Here is a 13,938-nt window from a genome sequence, read left to right as displayed (position 1 = left end):
CAACCATACAAACTTTGCCATCAGGCATTCATGCTAAATCGTAATTGCTTCCCCTTTGAGACACGTACTTCTAAAATGGCTTATTGTATAACCCAGTGGCCAGTACTGCAGGGCACATTCATTGTGTTGGGGACACATCATAGAGCTATTGCTCAAGCAGAAGCAGGCAAGTGCATGTGGGAGCGGCATCAGGAATGCTGAGCACATTACTTTCTGTGCTGTGCAGTCCCAAATAGGCTTCTTCATCAGACGTTATCATGAAGATCATATATGGTAGTGGATTTTGTTATTTTCTTTCCCAGGGGTTATCACCTAAACGGATTTCTAGCTTTGGCTGAAAGTGTTTAGAAAGCACTTATCTCCTTCTTTGTGGGCTCATTAATTTTGTATGCCTTCTTGAGCTATTTAACACATGGATACTTTTTCTGCAGAGATTGTGGCTGGAAACTGCCAATCATTTGTTCTAAGGTAGATCAAGCAAATGAACTATGATTTAGCAAAATTTGAATTATTTAGGTAAATGATCATGCTGCAAAATATAAATTGTAGCATCGCACAGTAAATGATCAGTTTTTGTTTATATGCAAAAGGTTGCGCAGTGCTGAGTGAGTGATTAAGATCACGTTCATTGCAGTCTTGTTCAGGTCCTGGAACGAGGTAGCTATTATTTGCTTGGAAATGCCATGCAGTGTTGAACAGCACTTCATGGATTTAAATATACATAATACAGTATGTAATTATAAAATGCAGGAATACCTAGAAAATGAAGTACATTGGTGTGGAAGCTTGTATTACACTGTCTTGAAAAAATGTAGAGAAGGCAAACTAGCCAATTATCACACACCTGATACATTTAGAGTAAATTAAACAGCAACGAAATTGTAACATTTCAAAATAGGTTATTTGATGTAGACCAGTGTCAATCTCTAAATTCTGACTCCTACTTCGGTAGCATTGCAGGGACATAAGGTTTTGAAAGAAAACATAGCAAGTGTCAGACTGAAGGAAACCAAAGGTTCTGTGAACCTGTTGCAGGATTGTGCATGTGAACTTGTTAGGGCTTCAAAGGTGCTGCATTTCCTATCCTGCAATCTTTTATTGGGCTGAGTAATTGTGTAACTAATGGGAGCATCACATGTTGAGCAGTACTTTTTGGATGAATGTACGTGATGGAGCGTCACTTATATGCTCTTAACTTGAGCTGACAATCTTTCCCACTGCAAGGGAGTAACCAGGAAGTTAGGTAGCGAATAAATCATCAACATTTACTGTGCATCTAAATTGGCCACTGTTAGAAATTGGGTCTTTAGTTAGCAGTCAGGTTACCCCCTGTCCAAGCAAGGACCCTCACTCTAGTCAGGGTAAGTCACACACAATCCAAATTATCCTGTGCCCACCCTCTGGTAGCTTGACACTGAGCAGTCAGGCTTAACTTAGAAGGCAATGTGTAAAGTATTTGTGCAACAAATCATACAATAACACAATATAGCACCACACAAATACACCACACAGTGTTTAGAAACAAAAATATAATATTTATCTGGATAAATGCAGGTCAAAACGATCAAAGATGCAATAAGTAAATGTTGAGATATCACTGAAAAGTTATGCAAAGCAATGCATTCCTGGAGGGCATTCACAGTGCAATCTCTGGCCTACAGAGATCATTTCAGGCTCTGGACTCCACACTGATGGCAGCCAGCCACCCCTTGTCTTACGCCCCTCCAGCCCCCATTCTCCAACCCACCCAAAGCACACAGACAGACTTGCATGTGTCCACCTCAACAAATAAGGCCAGTGCGCACAAACATAAGCACCACAAGACACACCACCGGCACACACACAAACAACATCTACCTGCAGACACAGCAACAGTCATGACTTCCCCTTACCCCCCCTCCACCCCTAGCATCACACACGACATCTGGCACAGCTACAGACATCTCACTTATCCAGCCACCACACCTATCATACCTGCAGACACCACCCCAGCAGACCGTCAGACATCTACCTCAGTCACCACACCCTCAGAAAACACAACCACAGACAAACCTACATGCAGCACATCCACCATACCTGTAGTCACTACCCCAACAGACATCCACACACCACAGCACCCCCACCTCCACCCCTCCCAGCCCAAAACACATAAACACCCTCATTCACCCACCCAACAGACACCTACAACTCACAAGCATGCCTCCCACAAACACGCACACCTCACATACACATCATACCACCATTCACTCAACCTCCAAATCCCGAACCCCTTCTGAAGACCATCCCCTGTGTGCCAAAAAAGTTTTCTTATGTGCCCTTGATCTTACCCCTGTTCTCCCCCCTGTACCACCCACAAAAAGGTCAGTTTCCCTCCCCAAGGCAATCCCTTCTACCTCCAAGGCCTCCCCTGCCGCCCTGCAAACACCCATGACCCTCCTCTGGCCAAGAAGTCGACCCCTCGCAAGAAGGCTTGATCCCCACCCAAACCCCCACTCCCAAACCCCCACCCTCTCCCCACCCCTCCAGATCATCCCTAGGTGCCTCCCTGACCCTGGATGCCCCTACCTGTGGAGGTTACTTGGCAGCCAGGAGTTAGGTTTGGGGCCATGGACTGTGCCTTTAGTCCCTTGGATTGTAAGTACTGGCCTATGGCATTGGACTTCCCATTTCTGCACTTTTTTATAGTTTAATTAAAACCCAGCCTGGTGTTGGTGTTTTAGATGCACCTTTGTCCTGCATTTCCTTCCCTAGGTTTCTGTTCTTTCTGGCTGACATTGATTGTGTGCCCGTAGTTGGGTGTGATTGTGTACCTTGCTGCTCCATGTGTTTTTTTTTAAAGCATGTGAGTTTGTGTGCAGTGCTGATGTCCCCCAAGGGTAGGGTGTGTGTTGTGTGATGGGTATGTGTATGTAGATTGAATGTTGATGTCATGGCATTGTGTTGCATATGTAGTGGTATGTGTTTCTTTTTGTGTGGTGAAATGTGGACATGTATGGTGTCTAACTTGTCCCCTGATATGGCTACTGCCTACATGTGGTGTTTGTGTTCTTGAGTTTTGTCAGTGCAGACCTGGTGTGTGTTGAGTTGTGGTAGTTTGCTTAGCATTTGAGTGCACGTATAGATTTAGGTGTGTGTCCCTCACAGCTGGTTGGTGTAGGGGTATGTCCCCATGGAGTGTGAGTTGTGTGTGCTTTTTTTGCCTTGCCCTCCCCTCCACCTTGTATGCCTATGCATGACAATTGATATTGAAAATCAGTGTCCCTGATGATCAATTGTCGTCAAGTGCTCTGCGCGTGTTGTTTGAGGCCTGCCTTGTTCAACATTATGTGTCCCAATGCAGTCTCCTACCAAATATGGTCCTGCTGCTCCCATCGCAGCTGTCCAGCTGTTATTGTGGTGGTGTGCTTTGTGTCTTTTGTTTATTCGTCTCTGTGTGTATTGGGTAAGGTACTGTTGGTCCATTGTACTGTGATGTGTATCAATTGCAGTGTTGTTTGTTGGTGGTGTGTCTGTGTGCCATGGCAGATGGATGTATTTGTGTGTGGTATATGTGGTCAGTCCTTGGCCAGTGTTGAGTGTTGTGTTGTGGAATGTATTTGTATATGTGCAGTAGTTGTGTTGTTGTTGCTATGTGTGTGTATATGTTGTGTGGCCTTCAGTGTCCCTGATCCTATGTTTTGTAGCTGTGTGTATATGTGTGGTATTGCCGTGTAGTGTGTGTGTGCTGGTTGAAGTGAGCATGTTGTAAATGTGTGGGTGGCATACACTTGCAGTGTGTGAGTGTGTGTGTCTGGTATGATAGGTGTAGCTGTTGCCCTTAGCGCCACCCCATAATGTGTTTTGTAGCAGTACGATTTTGTATTCCATATTAATAATAAAGGTAGGTGTTAGCACTTAGGGTTGGCGTCCTCCACATCACCATTGGATTTGTTGTCTTTCGGAGAGCAGAAGCAGTGGCATGATGTTCAGGAATGGCTACATGGCAGCTCTGGACGTGTATTTCTGTGTGCAAGTGAGTTCCATAAGACAGGCCTAGGTGTGATCAAAATATATACTTTGTATCTCTCCTCAGCAAAATGCTAAAAAATTCATTCAAAATTATGTTTACCTAGTTTTAAAAAATATGATCAATATTTTATAAACAATTATTTTGTGCCACCTGAGCCATAAAACCAGTTTTAACACAGCTCCAGAGCTGTTAATCACATCCTTGGATGGGAGAATCAGCAAATCTGACTCTGGCCTGCTTGTGAGCCAAAGAAGAACAGGGCAGTGTTTATTACTGGCCTCTTAGTGGAGATTAAACATCTGTACGGGGTGCAGGGCAATTGACAGAACAAAGAAGAGGAAGTGCTGCAAAGGGAGGGTGGGCACAGGGCGAGAAAGTAGCGAGGATTGGGAAAGGGAAAATTCTCTAATCATTGGCTTGTGCACAAGATAGGGCTAGCACTTCATCAAAATGCACAGGTGCAGAGGGGAAATTAACTTGAAAATACAAACTAGGAGATATGGCAACAGCATATGGGGAGTGTTGTGGAGGAAGACTCGATGAAATACCTACAATCAAGAAATCAAGAATGACAGGGGTTAACTTAATTTTCTGTGTTGCTCAGATTGCATCTATCTTTCATGTCCACAATATTATTTGACACATACTGAGAGATGGCTAGCATGGCCTTCTTAATTGCAGCCATTGATACATATATTGTGGGGGTTGGTATATTGAAGACATGAGGGCTTAGGGTTCTCTAGGCTGAATGTCTCTCTCAGCAGCTGAAAGGCAGTTGGTGGCGGAAGAGAAGGGGCCCATACTTAGTGGGCTCTACAGCCTCATACCAGACAATTTTACTTGCCTTTTACTTTACCTAGTGGGTGCACTCTCTATGCTGGTGGAAGGTTCCTCTTCCTCACTGATAGTAGAAAGTTCTGGTATCTGCCTAGTAACTGAGCATCTTGCCCAAGGTCCTGCTATTGGGTTGTTCAGCCATTTTTAGCTCTTTCAAGGAATATAGACAAAAGAAAGAAATGATGTGAGCATAAGTCAAAAATTTAATTTATATAATACATTTTCAAGGAAATAATATAAACTTGAAGTAATTGGTTTGGTGTTGTCTAAACTTTGCACAAACCTTCAGATACAATTAGAAAAATTAATACTAGGGGTTTAATGGAAGATGTATGTTTTCAAACAAATATATATGATTGGTTCATGGCAGTCAACCAACCTCAGACACTAATTCACAAGATGCACCTTCAAATATGGGAAACCAAAAGGTATCCTTTTCACCTTTATCTCTATAATTGTTATCAATGAGGCAGAAGTCATTGAGCAGGAAGAAGATGGTATTCTACTGGTTAACATCAAATGAAGAGGGCCTTACTCATGTAGTCTTTACTAACATCTACATTCACCCAGGTGGTAAAGCCAGAGGAAGATTCTCCAAGAAACTGAAAAGAGTCATATTAGAACCTAAGCACCTCCTGAATGAATCAACTCTGGTGACTTAAATATGACCTTGCTAGGAAGCTCACCTGGGTGCATCATAATGATAGCCCAAGACCTCCAATGGAGCATTCTGGGAACATGTGACAACGAACATAAGTGCAGTGGCAAACAGAGCACAAAGCTAAATCTGGTTCTGGAATACCTAGGCCTGGAAGCATTAAATGGCAGGTCTCAATCCGACAGGCTAATAGCTTTTCAACACCAATTCAGAAGCAGCAGTGCCACTCTGGCTACACTTTTATGACTGTTGTAATGTTCTGGATACTCAAAGTCTTCAAGATACAGCCAAGATCAGAAAGCAACCATCATCCGCATGAAATAGAACTGGCTTTAAAGGTAGGCCAGCACATCAAAGACCACTGAATTTGGGGATGTTTGTTCTCAATAGGCTTTAGGAAGACCAGGTGGACAAGTGAAACCATTTCAGCCATTGAGGAAATCACAAGATCCATCCTTGAATCATGTCTCTTGCAAGAAGCATGCCCCACTAAGTGCTGGTCTCTTCACAGAATCTATCCTTCTCAAACACTCAGGTGGCTGCCCACTGAGGCCTGGTACAAAGGGTAACAAACCCATCAATAGGATGACCAAGTCTCAGTAATGCGGGAGGAAACAGAGATGTGAACAGGGCTCTCAAGCCTATAAGGAAGGAAGAACCCATCATCTATAAAGCTAAAGCTCTGGCTCTATCAAAGTAAGCAATAGAGGAAAATATGCTGTGGAATAAAACAATGAGAGGATGACGACTTCTGGGCCAAGCTCTTGCACTCTAGTAAATAACAAAAATCTTGTGAGTTTTGGAAGATGGCTAATAACATCGGCAGAACACAGAAACCCTTTAAAATGTGGCCTCACTTGTGTGACTTGGGCTAAATAGCTAATTAAGAATCTTGGATGTAGCATCAACAGCCAGATAACACACCACACACTGGAACCCCGTGCATTGTGTGCACATGCACCACTACAAGATCAGCAAGGCTGCATTAATTCACAAGACAACATCTGATTTACATCAAGCCAAATTGCAGGAACTATCATCGCAGACCTGCATAATGGGACACCTGGGCCCAATGAGGTACCTCAAGCTATTTTTAAAGAAAACACTCCCTATTGGGGCAAGAAAATGTAGTGGGTTTTCAACTATAAGCTGTTACAGAATTGTATTTGTGAGTCTTGGAAGTGATCAACTCTATCCCCAGTATACAAGGAGGTAGTAAAAACAAACCCACAAATTATAGATTATTTGCATTTTTTGATAATGACTTAAAATACTTTTCATGTTTGCTGGTAAAGAGACTAACGACCTGTGCAACAGAAAATCAGATCATACCAATCAAACTGGGTTCAATAGGTGCAACAGCACAATCACCAACGTGATGACCCCATCAATAATCACAGATCAAGCTAAGTATAATTCTCAGCCTCTACACCTCTGTTACATAGATTTCTTTTGCATGAAATCTGTTTATTAAGGATTTTCAGAGCACAAGACATGCACCAGAACAAGGCTGCATCCAGTGGTCAAAGTGCCTCTACTTTTTTTTCATTTATAAAACCCATTCCCCTACTTTTTATGAAAAGACAACTGTCCCAGGACGGTAAACTCCGAACATGCAAATGCCTCACCTGAAGTTTCATTCAGGGAGTCTCATGTGCTGTGAGATCGAGGAAGGTGCAGGCATCTTAACAATTAACAAGCCTTCTTACTAGGGTGCCTCCTCGCCCTAAAGAAATGCAAATGGGCACAACTGGTTAATCTGTAAATGTAAAGGTGGCTTGGGGGCAGGTTCTAGTTTAATTGATCAAATCACATGAAGCTTTATGATGACAAAGATTTATTCTTTTTCGACTGGTATTGCAAGGGAGTTACCGGCTGAACTGTGCAGTGTGTGCTTTTCAAGGCAATTAAATGAAAATAAATCATTATGTAGAGTCTAGGTATTACTAAAATCTATATTTTTGAAGCACCATTTTATCTGAAAGCTTTTTGCACATTTGGTAGCAGTCTGTCTTATACTGTGTGAAATGCAAGTTTAAGAAAATGACTTACACGTTCTCAGTGCGTTTTGTCACAGTCTGGGTCCTTGTAGCACTAAAAATACACAAGCCACAACTCTTCATAGCACCAACCAAGATTTTACTCTGTGGCTTTCTGGTTACAATTAAGCCTCTGCAGTGCATTAACTAATAGAGGTTTCATAAAACACAATAGTGCACTTACCACTGATGAACTTAACTTTTTTTTAAATTTAGTACATGAGTTATTATATATGTAGCTACCTGAAGGAGAATATTTTGTTTTTTTTTAGACACACCTTTGACCCTGACCCCACACTCATTGACCTGGCCCAAATTGCATGCAGCATCACATTTCCCACACTTTTTTTAATGCACTTCGGCTGCTGGCTGCACCACAGTTGCATACTACTACGTAATAGTACAGAAGCAAGTAGCAATATTCAAGTGGCAAATTAGCACTAAAAGTGTTGCAGGCACAGGATACCCAGCATGGGGTCTTTGCAAGCAGACAGGCATGCTATGGCTCTAATTACATTGAAATCAAACAATAGAGCAAGTATAGGTCAAAGGTGTGGCTCATGAGGCTACCAAGCCATAGATATCTCTTGGGGTAGCATAGACACAGGCCTCTTTAGTGTTGTTGGGGAGTGGGGAAGGAGAGTGTAAGGCCGAGGCATAGGTCAAGCACCACACACTTTGCAGTGTCATCTGGAGAGACTGCCAATCAAAGAGTTGCAGTACTTTAAGCAGGGGCAGTGTGAAACAGGTGTATTCTTGGTGAGTAAAGTAATCAATTAGTAGTTGTCAATTACTGATGAATTTAGTGTCAGAGTAGGTCAACTTGTGGGACATAGGTTCCTTCGCTATAACACGCACAAGACACTAACCACTGAGCGATGACAGGGCCCATGGTTTTCTTCTAGTGGACTGCTATAAGCTGTTTTGCAGCACCTAACATGTGGCTAATGAGCCTCTAGTCAGTGTGTGCCATCACTTCTAATTCAAGTATCGGATACCCAGAATAACCATGGTAAAGGAAGGAGGAAGTGTGAATCCCACAGTGCCTTTAATGTGACCTAGGACCTCCTTACAATAAGTAGTAATGAGAAAGCATAACCACCAAAAATGGCAGAAGCACCAAGGTTCCGTTTTACCACGCCAACAGAGGATAGAGGCAGTGGGGTAGATAGTGTGCAATAGTGTCAGCGTGTAGTACCTTTGTGACTTGATCTTGTATGTAGTATAGTTCTGTACATTTTAGGGATATTTCACCAAAGTGTTTTCCACTGCTTTGTGAGATTCCCTCTGCAGTGCTAGTCTGCCATTGTAATTGATACATGTGAAGCCAAGGCAGAGTAATATGTCGGAGTGCTTGGTAGATGCAAGAGATCAAGCTTCTTGTGCCATAGTATGCTCTATCAAATTTCTCAAAGGGGGTATTGGCTTGCATAAATCCAGATGTGTTAGAGGGGTGGAGCTCCCAGTGGCCTAGTTGGCAATATTGTAGTCATATGGATTTGGAGACTTTAAAGTGTACTTTGCATCCTTCAAAGGATTTAATTAGTCATGCAGAGTTCTACTCACCAGCATCGCAACTGGGAAATGTGTGTGGGTCAAAGGCCAATGTGAAGTCTGGGTTACAAGCAAGTGGTGTGGTGGCGAAAGGGAAGGTGGTGAGACCCCTTCTATGTGCTATCTTGTCCCAGATCTCGAGGACTGTCTTCGTGTGGGTGGCAATATATGTACTCTGCAGTCAAGCATGTTTGAGGAGCCAGGCTAACTTCCAAAGGGGGGCGAAAAGCCACTGCTCAGCCCATGTGGAACTAGTGCATATCAGATTCACAGACCACCCACTCACAAATATGGCAGAGATGGACCGCCGAATAATAGTAAAAAAGAATGAGGCAGGCTAGATCACCCCTGTCTCTGGGCAACATTAAGACTGAGGAACTGATTTAGAATTTGGCAGACAGATTACTCTGTCATTATGGTGACGGACATCCCGTCCACCGAAATCTAAATCCCATTATCTTCTATCACCAGACAGGATATCCATCACCGTTGGGATGGAGTAATCCTTCCACCTAGTTCCAAATCAGGGCCTACCTTTGATAACCTTGGGTGCTTACCTCACCAGAGAAAGGTACATATGTCTCACTGTAGGCACAGGATGTCATCAGGAGGGATAGGGGTGGGCAAATATTAAAAAAGGTAAACAATTCTAGGGAAGACATTAATTTTGATGATGCTGAGTCAGCCCAGCCATGATATGTGCGGCAGCTTCCAGCACCGCAGATCTTCCATGATGGACTTTCGGTATTCTGGCCAGCTAGCTTGTGTCCAAGATGTCAAGGTGGGGGTTAAAGTAAGACCTAGGTACCAAATAGTGCAATGGTCCCACTGAAAGGGAGGTAGTACTTGAAGGGCTTGGAGGTCCTGCTTTTGTATGGTTAGGTTCGGGGAGTACGATTTGGTCATGTTGTCTTTAAAAGCAGGGACATGTTCAAAGACTGTGAACAACCACAGGGAGGGTGGAAGTGGGTTGAGTGAGAGTAAGCAGTAGGTCATCTTATTTTGTAGGGATCTCACACCAAAGGAGATGCCCAAAAAGGATAGCATCTGTCGAACAGTAATGCCTAGGAGCTCAACTAGCAAGGGCCACAGTGGGCACTCCTGCTGGATGCCTCTAGCAAGGTGGATTGGACTTGTTTGCTGTCTATTAACAGATTGTGGCGGTCAGGCAGATATAAGATGCCATGATCTTATTGATCATGCCCAGGCCTAAACCATGGATAAAAGTCCAGCTAACCCTGTCAAAATACTTCTCCGGATCGAGCAAGAGAAGACAGTAAAGGATATCATGACAGTGGGATTTTTCTACCAGGTGTCCAATCCAGGTGATATTATCCTCGCCATGCCAATTGTGGATAAAACCTACATGATCGGAGTCTATGAGACTGCAGAGGTATTACTCCAACCTGTTGGCCAGGATCTTCATGAAGATCTTGGTGTCTGTGTTCAGGATAGCTATGGGCCGATAGGATGACCATAATGTGGGATCCTTGTTTAGTTTGGGAGATGAAGGTATTCTCAGCAGCAGCTATTTTTGGGGGTAAGTCGAGTGTCCTGGAGGACAGAGTAAAATAGTGTCAGCAGGTGATCTTGGAAGCTGGGAAGAAATGCTCTGTAAAAAGTAACAGGGAGCCCATCAGGGCCTGGAGTCTTTCTAACCAGGAGCTCCTGCAGAACTTGGTGTAACTCTGCTGGTGTGATGGGGCGTCTAAATGTTCTGCATGCTGTGGGTAGAGGAAGTCGCAGTTGGGTAAGTAGGTATTTACTAGGTATGAAGGAGGTTTGGTAGTTGTTGTGAAATGCTCCCTTGCTCATGTGATAGCTATGGTCTAGATCATTCCCCCGATGGTAGCCTTAAACCCATCCCATAGTGTGTGGGGTGATACATCTGGGAGGTAGTTAAGTTCAAAATAGTCCATAATCCCTTGTTAGAGCTCTGCCATGTCTACCGGCTCTCTCAGAAGTTGTGCGGGAAATCACCACCGTGGTGGACCTCAACGAATGCCCCGCCCACACCAGCTTCACATGGGCGTATTCCAAGATTGACATGTCTAAAATTACTTCAGCTTCTAGATCACGGAGCAGGGAGTGAGTGAGAAAGAAGTAATTGATGCAGGAGTGCGAGGCATGAACGTGTGAGTAAAATGTGTAGTCCTATGTGCCAGGGTGCCTGTATCGTCACTCATCCACTAACCCATGCATCCGTAATGTCGTGCTTTAGCTGAGCTGACATCACCCCCTTGCAGAGCAAGATCGGGGGCCCTAAGCAGGTTATTCCACCCCCCAGTATAACGTCACCCACCTGATTTGTCAGCTGTACCAAGAGTTCCTGAAGGTGGGAATCTTGCACCTGGTTGGGGGCATAAATATTAAGGAGTGCTAGGGGGTGTGTGCGCACTAGGATATTCAGTTTCAAGTAACAGCCATCCTTGTCTTTTGAAGACTTCAGAACCATGCAGCAATAGCTTGCATTGCACAGGGTGGCCACTCCCCGTGTTTTGGTAGGAATGTGGCCGCAAAAATGATGAGGGTATTTCAGGTGGAACAGGAGGTGTGTCTTCTGAAATGAAGAGGACTGTCTGGGTCCTGCTGAAGAAGGTAGAAGCAGACTTTCTTCTAATTATTAGGTGAATTCAGGCTCCGGACATTGAGTGATAGTAGTTTAGCGTGCAGTGGCCATAGCACGGGCCAGTGAATCTAGCTGCTGCACTATTGGATGTGTTAAAGATGGTGCCTGGTACGGCACATTCAGTATGACTTGGAACGAAGGTGCCATCTACCTGGATGTCCATGGGAGAGGCAAAGGGGTGAGCAGAGAAACACAATCCACATGGCCCTCAGGACCCCAGTGTCCTCCGTCAATTAGGGCTCAGGCCGAACGGTTAGCAAGGGCACATTGTGAGGATGCTGGTGTCCTCTCTCCTTGAGGGAGCATAGTCTAGACAGTGATGCTGTAAGCCAGTCGTATATTATCGTTTTTCATGATGGGTGATAATGACTTGTTTAGCCTCTTAGAGCTCGTTTTCTTCTGTAGGTTTTGTTGTGGTGCCGGGGGTGCACTATCCGCTCGGTTGGGCACCATCCCTCCCTGGCTGCCACGTGGGTGGGAGATGCACCTCTGCTAGATGAGTGGGTGGGGATGCCTAATAGCTTTTTTAGCTTCAGCCAGAGAGCGTACGGACAGGCCTAAAAGGTAGCAAGGGCACATCATGAGGATGCTGACACCCCCTCTCCATGAGGTAGCATAGTCTAGACATCAACACTGTTAGCCAATTATAGACGTGGTGGGAGACAAGTCTTTTTCCATGCTCTGCAGGTGGGCAATAATGCCTTGCTTAGTCTCTTAAGGAGGGTTTCCCTTTGTAGGATTGTCATGGCACCAAGTGCACACTGCTCGCTGGAAAGGGTGCTATCTCCCCTGGTTGCTCCCCTGGCGAGGGATGCACCTTTGCTAGATGCTTCATCTTAGATGTCTAATAGCTTCTTAGCTTGAGCCATTAAGTACAAGGAAACATTCAAACAGAAGAGGAAAGTGATGGCCCCACTGGTAGTGAATGTCCAGTTCCCTTAGTTTATCAGTGATCAGTTTGAAATCATTTCTCTTGCATAGCATGACTGGGGAAAGGTCCTTTAAGAGTTGGATGTAGTAACCATGGAAGATTAAGTTTGCTTTCCCCCTGGAGGCCCACAGAACGGCTTCTTTTTCAGTGAAATTTAGAGCCTTGTGTGGATATCTAGGAGGGCATTTGGGCAGCCTAGCACTGGTGATAATCAATGGGTTCTGTCCAGTGTTGGCGATGGGAGAGCCTCTAGGTCACCCCAGATTGACTGCAGGAGTTAAGCTGTGAAGGCAATGATGTAGTCGCCTTCGGTGCCCTTGGGAATACCCTAAATACAGATATTGTTTGGTGGCTTCCATTTTCTAATGCTTCCTGCTTGACTTGCACTTCCACTTATTACTCCTTGAGTTTAGCCACTTTGCACCAAATCATTTCCTAATCCTGTGCTCGAAAGTCCGCCATGTGTTCCAGGTTGTCTACTCACTTTCCTATATTGGATATGTCCCATAGCAGGTCCTGGAGCTAGGACTTTAAGTCAGTTTTCAGAAAGCCTATTTCGGAGCGAATGTCTTTCAGGAGTTGGTCCATATACTCCTGCATGATACTGGTGAGCATCCCTCATCCGCCAAAAGAGGGGCAATTTTGTGTCAATGTTTGTTGTTGGGGGCCTTGCGCCACAGCGACGTTACTGTAAACTGATTGGCAGGCTTGACATGTGACATGGTGTAGCAGACATGCACTGTGGGCAAGGGGGCTCTGTGGTGCAGTGAAATGAGGGTCCACCTGTCACCCCTCTGTTTAGATTACACAAAGTCACTGATGGGGCAAGGAGCAGGCAGTTCTGGCCAATAGAGGCAGGAGACTGTGTCCAAGGTGGCCGAGAGATTGGAGGGGAGGGCCTCTGAAGTATTGATCAGTGCAGCAAGAGGCCACATAACCAAAAGCCCTGAGCCTGGTACAGCCTGCAACCCCTCAAAGAGCTGATGGGCACCTACCCTTCATGTGCTCACTAGGTGATCAGTACAGTTGCACCAGAGTCCTAGGATTGTACAAGGGACCTGTGGCTCTGAAATGCCCATAAACCTACAGCCGAAGTGCTGAAGAAGTGTATTTTTACGATAGGCCCCTGTTGTCTGATGCAGCCGCTGAACTAACCTTAAAAGGACTTTCACTCGGATAATGTCCACTATGGCAACAACTGCATTTTCACTTTGTCATCGAAGGGTGGAAATAGGTATGTGGAAGTGGCTGCTGCACATTGGCTCGGAGAGCTGTACTTCT

Source organism: Pleurodeles waltl, chromosome 1_1 (assembly GCF_031143425.1).
Source record: "Pleurodeles waltl isolate 20211129_DDA chromosome 1_1, aPleWal1.hap1.20221129, whole genome shotgun sequence".
NCBI lineage: Eukaryota > Metazoa > Chordata > Amphibia > Caudata > Salamandridae > Pleurodeles > Pleurodeles waltl.
This window is presented reverse-complemented; position numbering follows the sequence as displayed.